This window comes from Cyrtonyx montezumae, unplaced genomic scaffold (assembly GCF_038088225.1).
Source record: "Cyrtonyx montezumae isolate F1298 unplaced genomic scaffold, pur_monq_1.0 scaffold_10, whole genome shotgun sequence".
NCBI classification, from domain to species: domain Eukaryota; kingdom Metazoa; phylum Chordata; class Aves; order Galliformes; family Odontophoridae; genus Cyrtonyx; species Cyrtonyx montezumae.
The window spans coordinates 53,678,307-53,698,189 of NW_027071826.1; the positions used below are offsets into that span (position 1 = coordinate 53,678,307).

The following is a 19,883-nucleotide window of genomic DNA, read 5'->3' on the forward strand; positions in this document are numbered from 1 at the left end:
GTCTGAGGCAGAAGAGCAGGGGTGGCAGAAGCGGGGAGAACAGCAGCAGTGACGGGCAGCCTTGAGCAGCAAGCAGTTGTCCTGGAGAAGCGGCACTGGGTCAGCACAGGAGAAGCGACCAGGGGTCAACCCCAGGAGGGGCAGCAGCAAACAGTGATCAGCTTGTGAAGTCTCTCCAAAGAGAAGGCCTCTCCAGGAAGCAGCAAGCAGTGATCAGCTCGGGAGGTCTCCCCTAAGAGAAAGCTTCTCCAAGATGAAGCCACTCCAGAGAAAACCCTCCAACTTCGTGGCTGCAGGACCCCTCTATTTATTTCCCAGATTTCTCCAGTCTACGTGATGAACCCCTCCTGCTTGGGTGTCAGGCGGGTATCGCCTGAGATGGTTATCTCCTCCTGGAGGTGAGTTCCACAAAAGAATGTTCTCCAGTCATTGAGCTGCAGCATCAGGCGAGTATCCACCTGAGATGGTTATCTCCGCCTGGAGATGAGTTCCACACAAAAGAGTATTCAGCGGCCATTGAGCTGCAGCTCATCTCTCTTTCATTGCCCCAGAACATGCCCATCTGCTTGTTTCTTAGATAAAAGATTTCATAAACCTTGCCCAGGACTAGCTAGGACATGATTGGACAAGTTCATCAGCAAACTTTGAGGCAATGGTATAAAATAATAGTCTCTTACAGTATATTTTCGAACAGCAGTTCTAATTTTCTCTTAAACATTTTGGACAAACAGTGTACCAACACAACTAGCTGATTTTTGATGCTATCTTCCTCTTGTGTAATGGGTATAAAAATCATTTATTGCAGGTACATTTTTAGTGAAAAAATGGATGATATTTAAGTGTCCCAAACTTCAAGAGTTCGGCAGTAATCCATTTTTTGTATTAGTACTTGAGGCAGCCCAAATCTTTGTGTGGTACTGTGCCTCTCCAGCACATTCCCTATTGCATTCTTCTACTTCACTGCAGCCTGGAACAGAGAGCTGGTTCTGAAGTATTGCTGAAGAACAGTGATGTGATTCCTCAGTATGCTCAGGCTGGAGAAATATGCAGATGGAATTGTTGGCAGGAAAACGGGTGCCTGAAGGTTGCCGACTTCTTTGTTGTTTGGTTGTACCTGTTAATGCCTCATAGTGGAGAGACTGACTGTCAGCAGGGTTATGTACTGACGGTGCAGCAGCTGTGATGTGTGCTCGTTTGAGGTATGCCACACACAGGCTGCTACGGCCTGTAGGTGCTTTACCTTTATGAGCCACACTGCTTAACTGTGCTTTGAAGAAAAGTGAAGGTCTGTTAAGCGACTGGCTGTTTCCTATAATAAGATATGTAACCAACTATCTGCTGGAAACTATTTTCTGGTGAATTAACTTTTTTTTTTATGTGTTTGTTACCTTTGTAAAGCCACGTAATATTGATACACTGCTCGTGTATAAGCATCAGTGTCCCCAGCTCCTAGTGGACTTCAGCTCAAGCAAATGCAATTTGAATGACAAACACTCAAAAATTGCCTTGTAATGTTTTCATTGTAGAGGGAAAATGAATCACAAAAATCGTAGGTAAATTATAGGTAAATTGTTGGTGAGCAAGGAATGATATTACAATTGTAACTGTTCTTCTGAGATGGTACCTGTTTCTTGAGGTGAATATTAATAATCCAAGGGCAAGAGTTGTTTTTGTTTGTTTGTGAGAACTGCCTCATACAATAGCATCCTTCTCAGGAAACCTGGCAGCTCTTTCTGTCTTTGATCACAACCTCCTCTTGTGCTCTGTAGTGGTAAAAAATTGAAGTCACATGGAGATGGATGAATTCAGTCAAACTTGATGACGCTGCAATTCCTGAGCTGTCATTCCATGGCACTATGTTGATATATAGAGATCTATGCACATGTATATATGTATATAAAAAAAAGATTTTTTAATGCTTTTTTTGTGCTGAAAGTAAAATGGTCGAAATAAGAGGTGACCTCAAGACTTTTTCCCAGCTCTCCCCTTTGTTGTTTTAGAGTGGTATAGTTTGTGACTCCTTGCATTTGTTTTTCAGTGTCCTTTCCTTCTGTCTTTGTTATCTATTTAGGTAATTTTAATCGTAACATGAAAGCCAAAGCACTTGAATGGGAGATTTTGGAAAGCAATGTGTGAAAGTGATATTCTTTGCAAATTACTTGTAATCTCTTTTGAGTTTAAAACATGAGCCTACCTTCAACCCTCACTACCCACTGTGAATACCAAATGTTCCAGAGGAGGAGGGAGAATGAAACCAAAAGTAACTCGCTACTGACAGGCTCTTAAGGACTTGTCCCATTTGGAATAAAATATTTTTGTAAGTTGATAGAAAATCAAAGCTCTCTCATTCTCATTCTCATATCTTATTCTCATTCACACTGTAGCAGCATGATCTATAGACATCTCTACACCAGGGAAAATTTCATTTGAAGTTCCCATCATTGCAGCCAAAGTGCTGCTAAGAAATGTTGGGATTCCTCGTGCGGATGAGATTCTCTTAGTGTTCCTTGTGCAACAGGCAGATTCCCAGGGCTCACTCTTCAAACTGAGTTGTTAACTCTTTAAACTCTTCTACTTGGAAGAACTGACCTCTATTTTGGTCAGTTCTGAATCACTTAATATTGCCAGCATCTCTGCATCTTCAGGAGAGGTAAATAAGATTGTCGTAGTCCTAGAAAAACATAGCTAAGTGTAACTTCTGTGTTCTGGCAAAGTGGCAAAGTACAGTGGTTAGCACTGGGATATCTGTTGTTCATACTTGAAGTGCTAAGAAGGTGATCAGCTATTTCTGGCAATGATTTGAGTAGGAATCTTCTGTGTACATGAGCCTGTGACAAGATCCCTCTCACTGTAGCTTGAATACAACGCATTACACGTGCAATCTGATAATAACAAACAGAATTAGTAAGAGGATGGAGAAAACCTGGAGAAGGTTTCCTTTTTAAAAGGAAGTGTCATTCAGTTTCACTTGCCTGCTGAGCACATCCTTGGAGGGCAGTCTGATGCTCTTTGCATCTGGTGCAGCCTTCTGAGCACCATGAAACCACAGTGGGAAGAAGCATTGTGCCATACAGTTTCTTAAAAGATGCAGGAGAGAACAAGCAGCTCCTGAAGAAACCTGACATCCTGAATATCTAAGGCATGTGAAAATTGGAAAGGAGCTGGAGTCAATTACTAAGCCGAGCTGGGGATCGATATAAACTAACAAGTATACATGTAGGCCTGAAGTTACCAGCAAAAGCCAGACATGTTTGAGTGCATGCATATGAGAGTTTCTTACTCAGAGCAAAATGGGAGCAAATGATGTCTTGCTTTTATGCTCACTGGAGGAAAATGGTGGCAGTCTGTACCATTTAGCTGTCAGATATATTAGAAAAAGAGAAAACGTTGGATGTGTATTCTCCAAGCAGTTATCAAAGCTGTTTCAGAAATATTTGGTTTGAAGGGTTCCATGTCAGTGGAAAGGCTGTATGTAGCAATGAATATTTTTATAGGCACCACCTCTCTGTAGTTTGAGTGGAGAATTGAGCCTGCAGTCCTTTGAACACTTGTTATTGGCTTGTATTGCCACAGTTTATCTTTGATTGCAGAAAGCCTCTGGAGCCTGACTGTACCTCTGAGTATTAGGATGATGGCCTGGTTATTGCATTTGCAGAAGTGAAGATTACTAAGAAAGAAGCCAAATTTGGAGTTTGGATTAAGTCTTATATTGAAATCCTTTGCATGGTTCTAAGAAATGTCTCTTTGTTTCCTTGATCCCTTGAGCAAAGCTGAAAGTCCAGCAGCACAAAGGCATAAAACATTTGGGTTTTCTTTCTGCAATCAAACTGGATGAGGGAAGCCTCTAGTAGATGGAGGAAGAAGTGAGAAACTTCAGGGTCGGGTAGCTCACCACTTGGAACTGATGCTTTACTGGAATAAAATACAGCAGGAGAGTAAAATCTGCATTACAAGAGCTGCTGTAAAACAGGCCCAGTGACAGCAGTTAGAATTGCTGGATGAAAGCAAAGTATGGAAGTCTCTTTGGAATCCAGTGGTAGGAATAGCACTCTGAAAACATAAAAAGTTATTACACTTTATTAAACAAAGATTCCACTTAGCATATATTAGAACAAATGGATGTGGAAACAGATCTGTGGTGTTTTTTTTACAGGATGTGTTCTCTTGCCTGATGCATTTATGCTTATTAGCCTTGGTGATAGGCAGTGATATAATTTGTCGTCTTCACAACAAATATTATTCTGTGATGATCTTCTCCAGAGGTTTTTGTCTTAGCAGTGCTTTGCCTCCTCACTGATTGTTTTTTCCTGCTCTTGAATTCTTGCTCTGAAGCAATCACCATGCAGGTGTTGCTGCATCTTGTAATTAAAGCAGACCCATTGCTGACTCCCAGACCAGACTCCCAGACCAAACTCCCAATAATCAGCTGCTGTGACACTCTTGTTATTCCACTTGGTTTTCAGGTTCCATGTCTTCAGGTTGAAAAGCTCACTGTCTCTTTTATTTTTTTTTTCCCATGTAGAGCATGATGAGTATGGCAGCGGGCAGCACAACTGTGATGAGAATGCAATCTGTACCAACACTGTCAGGGGACATAGCTGCACCTGCAAACCCGGATATGAGGGGAATGGGACCATCTGCTGAGGTAAGTCTGTTACTCCAGAAGCATTGTAAAAGTGGTAGACTCTTAATATTTTCTGACAGTCATCCACGTTCTGTTAACTTGTGATGATGGCTGGGTTCTGTCAATGATTCACTGTGAGATTTATTGTCTTTGAGCACTTACTTTGAAGTAATGAACTGAGCCAGAAATATCTGGAGTTGGCTATGCTTTCTGTGAAGTGGTAGGTCAACTTGTTAGGAAGGTTTTTGTTCCATGGAGGACAAGCAATGATGTATTTAAAGGCAGGGATGTGACTCTGTGTACCAGTTGTCTTAGTGAGGGCTGTGTCTTGAAGTTCTGTCTCTCAGATCTGTCTCTCATATATTTAGGGATGTTTCATAAATAGCTGTCTCTGCCTTGTCTGGGGTTGCATAATTTCTGACTTTCTAAACTGAATTGCAATAACTGGAAAATAAGTTGTTTTGTTGTAAAAAAAGTCAGCTATTGAAACTGAGAAAATATTCTGTATGTTGGTCTGCTATGAACTTCTGAGGAGTTCTTTAAAGGAGAAGTAGGATTGATGTCATTCTAGTTTCAAGCTGAAGTTCTTCCCTAAGCCACTGAGTTAGCATATGCCATCTGATTGCTTTTTGATTTGACTTTGTTTTGAGATTTGTCCATCTGCACAAGAGGAACACTATACCCAAATAAATAAAATGGTTTGCAGTCTTTTAAGGAGGATCACAGAAACATGAAAATGGAGGCCCAGTTAAACCTTCTGTCCATATTGAAGTTCAGGAGATGATACTGGGGAGAACTCATTCTGGTGTGATTTACTGGATTACAGTGAATGTAAATTATGGCAAAGAGTTTCAGGGAAGTCTCTAGGAGTAGCCTGGCTGTGTTTGACTGCGATTTTTATATTTTCTTTCTGAGGCTAATACAAGGTGAATCCTTATGGCATTTGAAACAGGGGAGTCTGGATCAGCTCATACAAACCATCTTTACACACTGATGATCTTTTCTTGCGCACCTGATGTTGGGTTAAATGTGCCAAAACCTCAAAGCCAAACTCTCATTGCATATTTATTAGTCTAATAACAATTAAGTAACTGAATATTCTAGTAATGTGATTACACTTCAGAAATGCGTTTTCAAACTAAAAAAAAAACAAAAACGCTGAGTTGTGATTAGATATATTTATATTTAATATACCTTGAATTGCAGAAGTGAGTGTACTTAGAGTTCCCTTTTTGAGATAAATGTACATGGAAACAGAGGAAACAAAGTGAGTTCTTACGTTCTGAGCAGGAAGCATGAACTGAGGGGAAAACTGGAGATGGTAGGAAAGCATCTTGCAACCTAATAATTACTGTATTCATTAGGGCTGAGAATAAACTGTGTCTACATGGAATACTTGTTACTTCAAGGCAGATAATACTAGAATGCTGTAGTGTTTTAGCAGCAGTGTAACACACCATGTCAAGAAGTGGTCTGAGTTTCTCAGCCTGTGCTGATTTAAAAGACATTCACATTTTAGCCATTAGTGGTGATGTGTGCAATCTGGCTGAAAAAAAAAAAAAAACGAAAAACCAGGACAGTGATCATTTGCCAGACACGTTGGTTTGCTTGCACAAATTCTAGACTCAGCAAAGGAAAAGAGTTGTGGACTTGTCAGGACACCTATAAATAGCATAGGCTGTCTGTTAGCAATTCTGGAGCTTCATCTTAAGGCAATATAACTTGGAAAAAATACATACAAGGCAAGGCAATAAGTCCAATGTAATAATATCTGAAGGTGACAAATGTTCTCCTTGAGTCACCTGTAAGTGTTCTATGTTTATGTTATAGATGTTTATGTGCAGAAAAACATTTATTTTCAACTCCTCTTGACATAACATCTCTCTATTTCTGTAAGAAATCTTATTCATATTGTCCAGGAACACCATAAGTAGAATAATAATTCTATAATCAGAGAGTTGGACTGACTTTTGGGTCTGATCGTACAACGTATTTCAACCTTATCTTCTCAGTGTTCTAAATTCAGAGTAACACTGTCTTCTCATTTTAGTGACTAATGCTGTGAGAACATCTCTGTAAGAAAACAAAATACCAGTAGCTCTGGTTTAGAAAATGTTTGAGCGTTTAAATGAAATTGCTTAGTGAAACACTGGGAAATACAATGCAATTGTTTTGTCAGGCAAGTTTGTGACATCTGTACTTAGAGAGAAACAGACAGGTTTTCTCTCTTTTCCTGTAATAAGTGGACTTTAGTAACTCAGAAAGATACTGATATTCTGGGGACAGATCAGGAAAATATTGTGGCTGAGTTGGGATGAAATGACAAGGGACTCTGATGCTGTGCCATCACTGTTAGTGAATTTGACAGAGCTCTGAACCCAGAACAAGAAGGATTTATATCTGATTACTTTTTCAGAAAGTGAGAAGTACAATAAGAAAGTCTTTTCTAGAAGAAACTATGACATCAAAAGCAGAGGTAAAACCAGTTGAGTGGAATATTTGTTAAAGCAGAAGCAGAAACTGTGGTTCTACAGTGGAGCAGACTATTGCAGAGTTTTATACATGGTACCACTGTCTAAAGTCATAGGAAGTAGCAAAGATATACTGAAACATCAGCATGCTTCCCAAATTAATTGGTGACATTTGGAGTTTGATGTCTGTCTAATAAATAAATAAACCCTGCAGACTGCTGAAGTTGTAGATCAGTCTTTGCAACTTGAGCAAAGCACAAGTCACCGTCAATGTTTTGTTGCAATTAGTTGTTTTCTTGTTTCATACAAAGAGACCTGGAAGCAGTGTATGATCCTTGTCCTAATGTTTGTTTTAAAAGGTGAATTCTGCCATAGATCTGTAGCATTGGACTTTTTAGTGTACTCAGATGGTAAAACAGCAGGCCATCTCTTGCACTGCAGACAAGATATGTTGGCTGGTCCTTTTTTGTGTGTGTCACTTGTGTGGAATGACCAAAAGTCTAATGCTTAAGCAAGCATGAATATCTTTCATTTTATTACTGAGTTTTACTTGTGTAGTTAGCCTAACAGATTTCTTTGGTGCACTATTAATAACCTCATTTTCTGCTGAGACATAGATTTATTACAATGATTAAATGAGGTAGATGCAGTTACAGTCATCAACTTTAATGCAGGTGTGTGCAATATGACCGATACCTGGGAGGAGAGACATCAGGTATTGTGACATAAAAATCAAAACAACATTTATTCTGTTTAGTTTTCAGGTTGTAGAATCATTTATTTCTGAGTATGAAATAGGATATTTTTCCTACAACGTTTCTCAGAAAACCCTCAGGGGATTGCAACTCAGTGTGTGATGGAGTCTTCAAGGAGGTGGCTGTTATTTTAATGTGAGATAGTCTCTGTTCTTCTAGTTTAAAGTTCAAATCAGTGTCTCGGTGGTACTGTGGTGTTCGTATGTATTTAGGTTGGAAATTGTGTTTTGTAGTGCGGTTGTTACTTACATGTTTATTGGTCACTTTGTGAGCACCTTCTGGGAACCTGGTATGGAAAAATGTCCAGATTTTGAATGATTGCCATTTTCTTTCCCAAGGTAATGGGAATAATGATATGGAGTCATTATTCAGTAAACATTTTGAATGTATTATGATGGCTAGAGTAAATCACAGGCTTGAAAATTAATTTTCCCTGACATGAATCTGCAATTTGGACTATTTTTCACTCTTAATCACAAATTTTAATTGGATGGACGTATTTTTTTTTAATAAACGACAGTCTGAGAGCTGTACTCCATTGCAGTTTTCTACTTTGTTTCCAAGCAGGAATTTTTTTTTAGTAATGTAATTCTTAGCCTGAAGTTTACTTAATAACCTGAAATATATGCAAGTGAAAGAAACTATATACCTCCCAATGTGTAGATGTTTTCTCAGTGTAGTAAACAGACAACTAAAGACAAATTCTCATCACTTTTTATGAAAAATAATCAACCAGTAAACCAGTGTTCAGCTCTTATTATTCTTAATCCTTTTCTCTGTTCTCTACTTCTATTGGCGTACCTTTTACACTGACACCAGCAATACTAGGATTGGATAACTGCCAGCAGTGCAAGACTGCTTGATGTGCTGATATAATTTTGTAAAGGCATATCTGGTCACTGTGTGACATCTAACTGCCACGCTATTCATAGACGCTCTCTGTGTGTGTGTGTTTGTTGGATGTAGAGCTGAATGCCTTCATGGAGTGCTGGAATGTGTTAGGAATTACATGGAGGTGAGCACAGTTGTGGGACAGAATGAAAAAATCGTTCCCCTCAGGATCAAAACAGTATGATTCAAGCTACATCATTTTTCACAGTCCTAAGTTCACTTTATGAATAAAAGTGAAAAAATTGGATTTTCAGTGTGGGGATCTTTATGATTTTGTTCATGGTCAGGCAGTTATCAATGTGTCATGTTTTCCATAATTGCGTTTGTGTATTTGTTTTGAAACTGTATGAGCACACAGTATTTTTACCACATACTTTTAAAGCTGCTTCAGTTCTAGTGTTGTTGCTTTGGTTTTGGAACATAAAGATTTAAAATAATTTTGATGAAGTTAAGATGACTTTGGATAATTTTCTTGTGTTTAACATCATCATCTAGATTTAGTGAAATTTTGGAATTCAGACAGAATTATTTTTGCATGAAGAGCAAAACTAAACGCATTTACCATTCCACAGTCCAACGTTGCAGCCTTTCCAAGGGCAAAATATTTCCTGCTGATGAGATCCTGTTCTGTGTGGGAGACCGTTCAAGATGATTTAGAACGCACATCAATTATGAAAATAGACCAATTAAAAGCCATGATTAATGTGTCCTGTCAGAGTCCAGATCCTGATCTCTGTGCTGTCGCAGATTGTCTCACTGTTCTAGATTTACAGCCCGTGTAAAAGGAGCGTAACACTGATTTATGTTTTCTGAGTAAGTGGTCCAGTCCAGAGCAACTACAGTTATCTACAAAAATGCTGCATCTATATGTAAGTGAAATAAGGCTTATTTGCTTGCATGTTTACATGCTGAGGCTTCAGCAAAGGGCTATGCTTGAGTATTGGGAGGTTTTCCAGGTTTATCTTCTGAAATGGAGATCCTCTCGTTGACTCCTTTGCTTATTGTCTCCAATTGCTTTTGTTAACATTGGGTCTCTCAGAATGAGCAGTTCACTCTGGGATCAGCATCCTGTGCAGTACGTGCAAAATAATTGAAGCTAATTCCAGAAGTTAATGGCAGTGTTCCCTGTGAATTCCTGGGCACTAAACCCAGTTGTATAGGAAGGTGGTTTTGCAAGATGTTCTCCTTGGGTCCTTTTCACATCCTCATTTTGTCTTTTGCCTTTTGAGCAGTTCCAGTAGTGACTTGCAAAGTCAGTATTTGCATTAAATAATACGAAGATGGTTTTTGATGTTACAAGGTTGAGAGTCTCTCTCTGCATTTTTTAATTTTTTTTTAATTTTTTAAAGTTTAAAATGAAAAAGTCTAAGAAAATATTGTTATTATTTAAAAGGGAGAGAAATAATTTCATCCCTCATACTGAACTGTGTTGATCCATAACCTTTTTGGCTTGGAAGAAGTTCTGGAAAATAAAAAAAAAAAGAGCTTTAAAAAGTTTCTCTCTCCTTCTGCCTCTTGTTTTACATAGATTGTTCATTTTAATTAAGTCTACACTGCAATTTTGTGTAATAAGTTGTGGGCCTGCATCTACAAAGAGGCCTGATACATAACGTTCCTTACTTAAATAGGGGTTGGAGGATACATTCCATTTAGCTTTTGGGACTATTGCTATATTAATTTTTTAATTAAGGGATACATCAAAACAAAAATGCTAAGTCTTTGTATCTAATGTCCACATCATCCATTTGTTGCATTAATTTTCCCTGCTTTTTAAGTCTATCCCGATCAGTAGCTCTTTCAGATTGTAACAGGTGCATCACCTCCTATGTCTCTGCTGCAGAACACCTTGAGGAACCCAGTCTAGAGATCCCTGATGTCAAAGCAAAGCTTTCTAATGTTCCTGGAGTAGTTCATTCATATACTTCTTTTTTTAGAACCTAAACTTTGAACAGAAATGTTTAGTCATTAACTCCTCCTATACACTCTTCTTTCAAAGAACTGAACTTTCAAAAAGCAACAGTGCATCACTACAGGGGAAAATCCCAACCCGTGAGTGCACAGACTTATGTTGGAGGAAGGCCATGGGGAACCCTTGAGAAGTGCAGCGTATCTTAACTATGATCCTTCCCTTGACATTCCTTATGGGGTCAAGAGAGAGAGAGGATGCTGAGCCAGCAGGTCCTCTGGAATTGTAATATTAGTTTTGTTTTGGTGTTATTCTGGTCAAGATTATTTGTAGAGCAGTCTCTTTTACATAAAGGTAGTGTTATTTATTTATTTATGTATTTTTTTTTAGTTGCACAGAGGATCACTGAGGTTTTTAAAGGAGGCTTGTAAGTCTGTCAGTTACCATAGCAGAGGAACGGACTCCAGCAGGAAAACTTCTTTCTACCTCCTATTTCTTGAGTTACCCACACTACAATAAACCAAGGTAAAAAACCTTGTAGTTTGTCAAATGTGACAGAGCCAATAGCTGATCCAGGATTCAAACCCTGTTCCTAAACCACTCAACTGTGTTTTCTCACCAAAGCCATTGAAAGTATTTTGAAATACCAAAGAAGTCAAACCAAAAGAAATATTGAGACTTCAAAATCAATCGTGTTACACTCTGGGGCTGTTTAATATTTAGGTCACAGATTCCATCTTAAGTCACTCACATCCACTGCAGTTATTTGGTCTTTACTGACAAAGTTGCTGAGCTTTTTTATTTTTGCTTTTTTTTCTGACCCTCTGTCTCATTCAGTGTGTGTGGTATTGACCATCAGTAGGTGACAATGATGAAGTCCTGAAACATTCACTGTTTATTCTTTTGGTCTTTTATGGTGTGACCCTGTTTCTATTAGCTGCTGTCCCATGTTTACACTGAATGTAGGATGCTCCCAGCTCCTACAGAAACCAGTCTGTATTGTTTTTATCAGATGATTGCAGTGCAGTGACGATGTGCCTTAGCTGACTTTATTAGCTCTCAGATCTCAGTGCAGTGGAGGCTGTGGTTTGGTGGTTTAAGTCCATCTTGGCAGGAAGGGCCTGTTCTTCTTTCTCAATTATATTTTTTCCATAACTTGGGAAGAAGGATTTTCTCTCTTGGTGCTCTTTTGTTGGAGGAGGATATGGGAAAAGGGTTTCTGTCTGTGTTGGTGGATGTGGCAGCTGACTTCTCTCTGTAGCTCCATCCTCTTAGTGTTTCCCATCTGTGCTTTCCCTTTGTGTCTTTGTCCTCTATCATCTTCTGCCTGGCTCTGGCAGCTGCACTGCTGTGAAATGTGGTGAATGTTGGAAGAACATTCGATGGCTGTGATAAACATTTGCAAACTGGGATGACTTCACCAAACATGGCTGGATTTTCACAGTGGTGTAGTGGTGTGGTGTTATGAGAATGCTTATAGAGTTTCAGAGGAATGGCAGAAGGTATATCCCTCAAATCTCTGCATCGGAAGAAGTCCCAGTGACAACAGGGAATTGCAATTCCCCCTCCCCCCCCCCCCCGGCACCCCCCCAAACCCACTACTAGTTTTGGAGATTGTGTTTTATTTCTTGAGTACTGGGAATGGCAAAACTGTGTAGCTGTTTGTTGGTACAATTTGCATATTTCAACCCGAAAAGGTTCTCCAGTTTGCACCTTTTTTCACAGTGGTGCTGGTGTTTTAGTCTCTGCAACATGCTGACAGGTTGAGGCACCCCTGTGTGTGTGTAGAGCTCTCACCTGAGATGTTCAACAATAAAAATAATAATTGTTGCTGTGCTAAGTGAGCATATGCTAAGTACAAGACTAATGGCAAACTGTAACAGTGCACTGTGAATGTTACCTGAAAGAAATGTTGCAGTGAAAAAGAATCTATTCCAGAACCCACTGCAAAAAACACAAATGGTGCTTTGAAGGTTGCATCATCAACGTGAGTTATTGGGTGAATTTGGTACATGAAATACAAGAAGAATGTGAATTAAAATGGTTTAGAACACATCAAGTACAGAGGGAATTAGAATTTAAAGTAAGCTGAGAAGAGGTGGGAGTTGAAGGGGTCTCACTTCTCTACAGGATTTGAAATTCAGTCATCCAAGAGTGAAAATGAGCAATTCATATGTCACAGAGACTAGGAGGGTTTTTTTTTTAGGTATTCCTGAAGGGGCAGAGCCATGTGACTTATGTTATCATTCTGCTAATAAATACTCAAGCATCTTAGTGTGTCACCTTGAAGGTACTTGCTGTATTCTCTCTATCTTCAGATGTGTGCCTAAAACTGGGAATTGTCAGGCTGTTTTTTGAAGCTAAGCTTCAAAATGGACTGCTTATTTGATGGCTAAGTGGCACACAAGGCATATCGAGTAGAGCCTGAAATTTGTAGATGATGCCACCTTCACAGTTGTTTGAAAAAGTAAAAGCAATACTAGGCTGTACCTTTGTGCACATCCATCTGATCCATCTTCCTCCATAGTATTGTGGTTTTGTAGTTTTGATGCCGGTATTCCACATCAGAGCATCATGCAGCAGTGAAGGAGTTAATGCTGGGGGAGCAGCAGAGGGGCGGAGCTCCGCACAGGATGCCAGGCGGCGCTCTGCCTGGGCGCGTTGCTCTGGGCTGCCGTGGAGGTTCAGCACGTGTGCTTCCCCTGCACTTTTCTCCTTAACGTAAGCTAACGGCTTTTGGTTTGGAAATTTTTATCTCTCTCTCAATTGTTCAATTTTATTAGATTTAGTAAAGTTACCGTTCCTTCTCAGATCGTGCCGTTGTTTTCTTGTAGACACATCTCTTCCCGCTGTTTCCCCCTCCCCCTCCCGGAGCGCGGCTCTGCTCGGGCGGCTGCGCGGCCAGGCCACTGACGCAGTTTCTTTTTCTCTCCTCTCTCCCTTCTCGGTTTCCCTTGGGTCACTGTCATGGATAACACCGTGACAATTATTGGTGGAGAATGCGGGCAGTGAAGTATTTGTACTCAATTGTAAATCTGGTGCTAAGTGGACTAAGGTTTTTCATGTACCTTATAGCATGCTGGCGTCTTTTTAAGCTCCTCATGTTCAGCACTGGAGTTATGTATGCCTACAGCTACTTTAGTGTGGTGAGGGGGTTACATACCTCCTGCCTAAACACCCTGGCTAACGTGACAGATTATGTGGCATTTGGATTGGTTGCCAGTTATCTTTTCAGGTCTTTACCAGTATTCAGGATGTCAGCCTGGCAACTGTGTTATCTGTTTTTCTGAATGCACTCTCTGCAATAGTAATTTACATCATGTGGAGGAAGCTTTCCTCAAAACCAGAGAGTGTTGAATGGCAGGGAAGGTGGAAAAAATTAGGAAAGAAATTAGAAGCGTGGGGACCCCCGGTGTTATGCAGTTTTGATCTTGAGCACCTGTGGGATCCTGAGAAATTCAGTGAGTGTTTAGGTAAGGAGTCATGTGACTCAGGACGATCTGAGAAGGAATGTATTGTTTGGGGTCTGGCTTGTGCTTATCGAGCTATAATTGATATTCTGGAGAGAAATGGTTTCCAAACCAAGGTCCAAAGCAAAAATGAAAACCTCGAAGTTAGACCTGACCAATCACAGGGAGCACCGGTATCAGTGTCGGTTGCCCCTGTGGAAGGCCAGAAATGGACACGGCCGTCCTCGCGCCTACAACGGAAAGAAGAAGCAGAGAAAGAAAAGGAAGATCCAGGCGAGGGGTCCTCCTCAGCACCACCACCACCTAGAAAGGCCACTAAGAAAAGTGAGAGACATGGAGAAGACAGCGATGATGATGGAGTCACTGTTACCACTACTCGTCGGCCCCAAAAGATGACTGAAATACAAGGTTCAAGAAAGGAGTTTGTACGGCGCTCAGGTGAATCTATTGTCACCTGGTTGCTGTGGTGTTGGGACAGCGGTGCCAGCAGCATGTCCCTAGATGGCAGCGAAGCCCGTCAACTGGGAAGCATTGCCCGAGACCCAGCTATCGACAGAGGAATTGGCAGATGTCTGAATGGAGTCGCTACCCTCTGGGAATGAGTACTAGTGGCTGTAAAGGATAGATACCCTTACAAAGATGATCTGGAGCCTAAGGTGGAAAGATGGAACACCGTGGAGAAAGGCATCCAATTTTTGAGAGAAACAGCCGTAGTAGAGATGCTGTATGATCCCAATTTCGTCACTAACAATCCACACCAGGACCGTGATCCTGATAGAGTAAGGTGCACACCTGATGTATATCGCAAGCTCTCAAAAACAGCACCAGAGAGGTACGCAAAGTACACTAGTAGCAATGTTCCATAGATTCGAGGGTCAAGACAGAAGACTCCCAGTTTATGAATTGACTATTACACTCCAAAACTTTGAACAACAGTTTCCACCATCACGTGCTTCCATTGCAGCTATAGTAGCAGAAGAAGTAGGTGAGATAAAGAAAACTATACTGGACGAACTGTCATTACTGATGAATAGGGATGAACCTGTGTCAGTATTGGAAACACCTGATGAAGACGAGAAAGAATCTGATGAAGCAATTGATCAAACTGTTGAAAGTCTCAGCCACCAAAGGCAACCATCTCTCTGCTCGAGCAAATGACAGCAGTAACATCATGTCATGTGTGGCCATGTGGAGCTTCTTAGGAGAAAACGGAGAGGACATGAGGAAGTGGCATAAAAAACCCACTCCTGCACTGCGAGCACAGGTGAGAGAACTACAGCAGAGATCAGCCACCAATGAAATTGCTCCTGTCACTGCAGGTAACCAATAGAGGGGCCCTGCCCTCAGCCAGGGGAGGGAAAGGGATAATAGAGTGTATTGGACTGTGTGGATTAGATGGCCTGGCACATTAGAGCCACAAAGATATAAGGCACTGGTGGACACTGGTGCACAGTGCACTCTGATGCCCTCGAGTTATAAAGGGACAGAGTTGATTCATATTTCTGGAGTGACTGGGGGTTCTCAGGAACTGTCTGTGTTGGAGGCAGAAATAAGCCTCACCGGTAAAACCTGGCAGAAGCATCCCATAGTGACTGGACAGGGGGCTCCATGCATACTCGGTATTGACCATCTCAGAAGGGGACATTTCAAGGATCCCAAGGGATATCGATGGGCTTTTGGAATAGCTGCTGTAGATGCAGACAACATTCAGCAGCTGTCTGTTTTACCTGGCCTGTCAGAAGATCCGTCTGTTGTGGGGGTACTGAAAGTGAAAGAGCAGCAGGTACCTATTGCTACAAAAACGGTGCACAGACAGCAGTACCGCACCAACAGGGATTCCTTGCTCCCCATTCATAACTTGATCCGTCAGCTAGAGAGCCAGGGAGTGATCAGCAAGACTCACTCACCTTTTAACAGCCCCATATGGCCAGTGCGTAAAGCCAGTGGAGAATGGAGGCTGACGGTAGATTACCGTGGCCTGAATGAAGTTACACCCCCACTGAGTGCTGCTGTGCCAGATATGTTGGAGCTGCAATATGAACTGGAGTCAAAAGCAGCCAAGTAGTATGCCACCATTGACATTGCCAATGCATTCTTTTCTATTCCTTTGGCCACAGATTGCAGACCACAGTTTGCTTTCACCTGGAGGGGCGTTCAGTACACCTGGAACCGTTTGCCCCAGGGGTGGAAACACAGCCCAACCATCTGCCATGGGCTGATTCAAACCACACTGGAACAGGGTGGGGCACCTGAGCACCTCCAGTACATCGATGACATTGTTGTGTGGGGTGATACAGCAGAGGAAGTTTTTAAAAAAGGAGAGCGAATAATCCAAATTCTTCTGGGTGCTGGTTTTGCTATTAAACAGAACAATAGTGAAGGGACCTGCCCAAGAAATTCAATTCCTGGGAGTAAAATGGCAAGATGGGCATCGTCACATTCCAGGAGATGTGATTGACAAAATCACCAGTATGTCACCACCCACTAGCAAGAAAGAGACACAGTCTTTTCTGGGTGTAGTAGGTTTTTGGAGGATGCACATCCCAAACTACAGCCTCATAGTAAGCCCCCTCTATCAAGTGACTCAGAAAAAGAATAATTTTGCATGGGGTCCTGAACAGCAGCAGGCCTTTGAGCAAATTAAGCAGGAGATAGACCGTGCTGTGGCCCTGGGGCCAGTACGGTTGGGACAGGATGTGAAAAACATCCTCTACACTGCTGCTGGAGAGAAAGATCCCACTTGGAGTCTGTGGCAAAGAGCCTCTGGGGAGACCCGAGGCCGACCCCTTGGATTTTGGAGCAGAGCGTACAGGGGTTCAGAGGAGTGCTACACTCCAACTGAGAAGGAGATTTTGGCAGAGTACGAGGGGGTTCAGGCTGCCTCTGAAGTAATTGGTACTGAGACACAGCTCCTCCTGGCACCTCGACTGCCAGTGCTGAATTGGATGTTCAAAGGAAAGGTTCCCCCCACCCATCATGCTACCGATGCCACCTTGAGTAAGTGGATTGCACTGATTACACAGTGAGCTCGGATGGGGAACCTCAACCGTCCAGGAATCCTGGAGGTGATCATGGACTGGCCTGAAGGCAAGAAATTTTGAACATCCCCATCAGAGGAGATACCTCGGGCTAAAGAGGCCCCACCATATAACGAACTACTAGAGAATGAAAAGACGTAAGCCCTCTTCACTGATGGATCGTGTCGTATTGTTGGGAAGCATCGCAGATGGAAGGCTGCTGTGTGGAGCCCCACATGATGAGTTGCAGAGGCCACCGAAGGAGAAGGAGAGTCAAGCCAATTTGCGGAGGTAAAGGCTGTCCAGCTGGCCTTAGATGTGGCTGAACGGGAGAGGTGGCCCATGCTATATCTTTATACTGACTCTTGGATGGTGGCAAATGCTTTATGGGGGTGGTTGCAGCAGTGGGAACAGGACAACTGGCAACAGAAGGGTAAACCTATTTGGGCTGCTGAACTGTGGAAAGACATTGCTGCCCGAACAAAAAGGTTGGGTGTAAAGGTGCGCCATGTAGATGCTCATGTGCCCAAGAATCGAGCTACTGAAGAGCAGAGAAATAACCATCAGGTAGATCGAGCTGCCAGAATTGAGGTGTCTCAGATCGATTTGGACTGGCAGAACAAAGGAGAGCTATTTTTAGCTCGGTGGGCCCATGAGACCTCAGGCCATCAAGGAAGGGATGCGACCTATAAGTGGGCTAGAGACCGAGGGGTGGACTTAACTATGGATGCCATTGCACAGGTTATCCATGACTGTGACACGTGTGCCATAATTAAACAGGCCAAGAGGATGAAACCCCTCTAGCAGGAAGGGCGATGGGAAAAGTATAAATATGGGGAGGCGTGGCAGGTTTATTATATCACCTTGCCACGAACTTGCGATGGTAAGCGTTACGTGCTCACCATGGTGGAGGCGACCACTGGGTGGCTTAAGACATACGCAGTACCCTATGCTACCGCCCGAAACACCATCTTAGGGCTCGAGAGACAAGTCCTATGGCGACATGGCACTCTAGAGAGAATTGAGTCCGATAATGGGACTCATTTCAAAAATTCTCTTGTGGATATCTGGGCCAAAGAACACGGCATTGAATGGATCTACCATATCCATATACAGCAGAGGAAGTTTTTAAAAAAGGAGAGTGAATTTTAAAAAAGGAGAGTGAATAATCCAGATTCTTCTGGGTGCTGGTTTTGCTATTAAACAGAACAATAGTGAAGGGACCTGCCCAAGAAATTCAGTTCCTGGGAGTAAAATGGCAAGATGGGCATCGTCACATTCCAGGAGATGTGATTGACAAAATCACCAGTATGTCACCACCCACTAGCAAGAAAGAGACACAGTCTTTTCTGGGTGTAGTAGGTTTTTGGAGGATGCACATCCCAAACTACAGCCTCATAGTAAGCCCCCTCTATCAAGTGACTCAGAAAAAGAATAATTTTGCATGGGGCCCTGAGCAGCAGCAGGCCTTTGAGCAAATTAAGCAGGAGATAGCCCGTGCTGTGGCCATGGGGCCAGTACAGTTGGGACAGGATGTGAAAAACATCCTCTACACTGCTGCTGGAGAGAAAGGTCCCACTTGGAGTCTGTGGCAAAGAGCCTCTGGGGAGACCCGAGGCCAACCCCTTGGATTTTGGAGCAGAGCGTACAGGGGTTCAGAGGAGTGCTACACTCCAACTGAGAAGGAGATTTTGGCAGCATACGAGGGAGTTTGGGCTGTCTCTGAAGTAATTGGCACAGAGACACAGCTCCTCCTGGCACCTTGACTGCCAGTGCTGAATTGGATGTTCAAAGGAAAGGTTCCCCCCACTGATCATACTACCAATGCCACCTGGATTAAGTGGATTGCACTGATTACACAGTGAGCTCGGATGAGGAACCTCAACCGTCCAGGAATCCTGGAGGTGATCATGGACTGGCCTGAAGGCAAGAAATTTGGAACATCCTGTAAGGTAAATAACTCCCAATGATGGTACTCCACAAGGAAATAGTATAGGGGATGGTATATTTTAAGTAGTTCTATATAAACAGATAATACAAAAGAGAAGATGACAAGGCTTGCAGGGGACTCCACGTGGGAGGGATCTCCAAGAAGAGATCCTTCCCTGGTGGTGGTCAGCCCTTAAATGGTGTTTGGGAGAGGTGGAACCAGGCTCCACCCCTTCCACTCACACAGGTATATCACCTTCACCTGTGCCCCCATGGCTGACTCAGTGCTCACCTCAGGTGACCAGTCAGTGGTTCAGGCCATGATTCAGCAGTTCCCATACACTCCACCCCTTCACGACATGAACCACTGATCAAGTAACCATAAGGTGAGCTCCCCTTGATACAGAGACCCAATACATCGTGACACTTACATAATTGCCCGTCGCAACACATGTTGATGTAATCTGAGATGAGTGATGATTGGCGCATCAGTCGAACTCTTCTTTGGGCCAGTGCTCGGTGGTATCTACTGGAAGCATGTAATCACACAGTGCAGGTCCATCTTATGTGTCATCAGTCCCGATTAGACCATCACCAGATGCTGCACATGGTCTTATGGCAACTCTGGACCACTGCAGTATTGTTTGGTTCCTTCTGGCGACTCATAGACTTATGGGGAGTAATACAAGTGTTTTAGAGGTACCAAGAGGGGAAGATCCGGTCTCCAGGGCAAGATACAGGCCGTATTCCTGTCTTGGGTTAACACTTCAGCTTATACAGGGGGCATGCCCTGGCCGCCTGTACCAAACCCTTTGACCCG

The 19,883-nt window shown here is 42.5% G+C and overlaps 1 protein-coding gene across 1 annotated transcript in view; it reads left to right on the forward strand.

Annotated features, from left to right (window-relative positions):
* ANO5 (anoctamin 5) overlaps nt 1-19,883 on the forward strand; it is a 704,596-nt gene that overhangs the window by 78,222 nt on the left and 606,491 nt on the right. The gene's annotated exons all lie outside the window — the stretch shown is intronic.